This window comes from Vicugna pacos, chromosome 5, assembly GCF_048564905.1.
Source record: "Vicugna pacos chromosome 5, VicPac4, whole genome shotgun sequence".
In the NCBI taxonomy this organism is placed as follows: Eukaryota; Metazoa; Chordata; class Mammalia; order Artiodactyla; family Camelidae; genus Vicugna; species Vicugna pacos.
This window is the reverse complement of record NC_132991.1, coordinates 55,765,257-55,768,652: the sequence shown is the minus strand read 5'-3', so window position 1 is coordinate 55,768,652 and position 3,396 is coordinate 55,765,257. Positions and strand designations below refer to the sequence as shown.

Here is a 3,396-nt window from a genome sequence, read left to right as displayed (position 1 = left end):
CTGGTGTCTATAATTGCGGGGAGCTGCTCGTGACGGAGGGCTGCCGAGCACAAAACTTGGGCGTAAAACCCCAAAGTGCAGGGCGCCAGGCTCTGAGATTGAGGCTGCCGAGCACAAAGGCTGGGCCTAAACTCCCACAGTGCGGGGCGCCCGGCTCAAAGGTCAATTGCGTCAGAACAATCTCTGTCCCGCCACCCCTTTTACTAAAGAATGCACCAGGTGCGCTAATGCCTGAGGAAATATCCTTGAGCTACTAAGTCACAAAGGACCTTCAGAGGGAGAGATACAATTGGCACACAAATCAGTAATCCTTTTAGAGAACAATCACCTGAGTTAAATATACACGAGTCACGATGTTAGCCTAGAGGAACAATGTCTTAGCTTATCATCTTGGTTCCAGGAACTCTTAATCTTAGTTTTACAAGAACTGTAAACAATAATGATGTCTGTAACAATATACAAGTTAATGGTTTTAGTACACGCCTTAAAACAATACCTTTGCCTACAGGCAGGAATGTATGAGCTAATGGGTTAAAATCATATAAATTGACTGCAAGAAATAAACTCGTCGTCCACTCTTGACCTAGCGTCTTGCGGGCTAGAGTGAGACCCTCTCAACCCCAACTTTTCTTGTCTTGTTGTCTCTTTGTTACGTCTTTTCTTTTCTCAGTCCTGTAGCACAGGTTTCTAGACCTGATCGATTGTCGGCTGGCTCCGACATATAATTGCTGATGACAGGTTTGCTCTTAGTTGAACAACCAGAATTTATTTACCCTGTATAACTGTAATTTTGTACCTTTTTACTCACAGTTTTCCATTTTTTCCTTACTCAGCTTCTGGTAACCACTATTTTACTCTCTGCTTCTATGAGTGTGACAATTTTAGATTCCTCATAATGAGGATCATTCACTATTTGTTCTTTTGTGACTGGCTTAGTTTACTTAGCACATGTCCTCCAAGCCCATTTGCCATGTAAGTTGCAGTATTTGTCTTTTTTATGGCTAAGTAATATTTCATTATCCATTTTATACATATAATGGAATATTTATATGAATGATGAACACATAAGTTGTGTCCGTGTCTTGGCTATTGTAAATAATGCTGCAATGAACACAGGGATATAGATTTCTTTTCAAGATGGTGATTTCATCTCATTCGGATAAATACTCCAAAGTGGGACTGCTAGATTATATGACAGTTCTATTGTTAAGTTCTCAGGAACCTCATGGATCTCTGTTTCTTTAGGGTCAGTTATTGGATCACCTGATTCTTCATGATCTTTGTATCCTGCATCTTTGCTTTGGTATCTGCACATTTGTATAACTGATCTCTTCTTCCAGACTTTACAGGTTCACTTCAGCAGGGGAAGACTTCTCCAGTCAGCTCAGTTTAGGGTACTGGATGAATCAGTTGGTAGCATCTAGGGGCAGTCAGGGTCTCCTGTTGGGCGAAAACACTGTGTTCTGAAGTTGAGGGTAGGGGTGAGACAGGAGGGAAGGGGGCAGGGCACAACTGTTAGGTAGTTACATAAGTAGGGGCACCGGGCAGATAGGTGGAAGAGAGGGAGGATGGGCTGGCAGATGGTGTTATGCCCGCCTCCAGCATAAAGGGACTTTACTTCTTCCAAATGAGTGCCAGCAAGAAACTGGTTAAAACCTGACAGCCATGACTGCGTGGTAGCAGAAAGGACTTAACTGGACACAATCCAACGCTCATTATATTATTGTTAACATTGTGGTTTAGGCACCCCCTCAACCCCCATGGGTTTTTTCTGTGCACACCATGCGTAAGGACATGCGCAAAGGGGCCAAACATGACTAAGCATTCCAGGGACAAGAGCTGTCAATCAATTAAAAGACCACCTCTAAGTGAGGGTATAAGAGAAAGAGGAGCCGAAAACCACCACTCTTCCTCCCTTGGGTCAGGCATCCTCCCATTCTTGGGCATGTACTTTTCCTTTCTTTTTAAATAAATCTTTTAAAATCTTTCGCTACACAATGCACCGTCTCCCGACTGCAAACTTGTTTTCCGGGTATAACAAGAACCGAGGTCTTTACCTTTTGGGGCAACACAACCATTAAAAAACTGACACAGCAGTTTGCACCAAGATGGTGGAAGATTCAACTCCTAGTACACCTTGAGCTTCAATATACGCTCATTGAAATACAATAGTTGCTAAATGCACTCTCACAGGTGCCAGGATATTTTCAAAGCTGACCATAAAAGGTCAAAAAGTGGGAGATTCTCAGTTCCTAGGAATCCCAGCCCCTTCCCCAAAACAGTTGGAATATTCCTCCCACTTGTTAGCATATACAGTTACCCAGCCCATAAACACTAACAACCCCCCTCCCCGCACAACCTTGTGGCCATTTTCCCCACACTCTGTCTATGGAGTATTTACTTTAACTTTAAACTGAGCAACCAACCCCCACACTTCATGGCTTTTCTCTTGCCTTCTGAAACTGCCCGCACTCTGTCTAAGGAGTATGTACCTCTCTTAATAAATCTCTGGCTCTGGAATTATTTCTTGTAGGAAGCCAAGGACCCACACTTGGCGGAGCGTGTCTCCTTGAGGCCCTGGGACACTGCCATCCTCGCCCCATAATTTTTCTATACCAGGAGATACCACTGGCTGGGCCCCAGAGTGGATAGGCCTGTTGGCTGGGCTTTGTATGTAAGTGGGGCTGCTGGCTGTGCTCCACCGTCAGGTTGGGGCCACCAGCTGGGCTGTGCGAACACCCAAGTTGCGGGCTGTATTCCCCGGCAGGGCCGTGCACTGTGCTCCAAAATCACCGCTGGTTGGGCGAGGCATCAGGCGTACTCCGTGATTGGATGAAGCGGAAAGCTGGACGTCAGGCGGCTCACAGGCCCGGCTGTGCAGTTGGTGGCGGACTCAGAAGCCTGCTGTGAGATCAGGTGGGGACGCGGACGGTGCCCAGAGTTGTGCAGAGCCACACGGTGGGCTTCACAGTCAGGTAGGCCATTGGCTGTGGGCCTCTGGTGGACGGGGTCTCGGCCCCGCGGGGCCGCCCGCTGCGGCTGTGGCTGGGTGGGTGGGGCTAGAGGCTGCGCTCCGCCCGCAGCAGTTTGGGTCGTTGTTCTGGTTTCTGTGTCCGTGTGGCCGAAGGCTTGCTCCGCGATTGGGCGGGGGTCACAAGCTAGGCTGCTTGTCTGGGCGAGGCCGCAGGGTGTGGTCAGCCGTCTGGCCGGGGCCAGTGCTGGGCCCCGCTGCTGGGTGTGGTTGTCGGCTGGGCTCTGAGGCTGCCGGGGTCACTATTCAGGCTCCCTGGTAAAGTGGGCCCAGAGGCTATGTTCAGCAGTTGGGTGTGGCTGCTGGCTTGGCTCCCTGCTGGGGCAGCGTGACAGGTTCCACAGCTGCCAGTTGTCTGGCCAGAC

General features: G+C 48.7%; 1 long non-coding RNA gene across 1 annotated transcript; it reads right to left on the bottom strand.

The window, feature by feature from the left end:
• Nucleotides 1-1,111: 1,111 nt before the first annotated feature.
• Nucleotides 1,112-2,569, bottom strand: LOC140696424 (uncharacterized). The gene is made up of 2 exons (XR_012072743.1): nucleotides 2,493-2,569; nucleotides 1,112-1,440 (listed from the first exon to the last, which is right to left on the bottom strand). It is a non-coding gene; the product is annotated as an uncharacterized lncRNA (long non-coding RNA).
• Nucleotides 2,570-3,396: the final 827 nt, after the last annotated feature.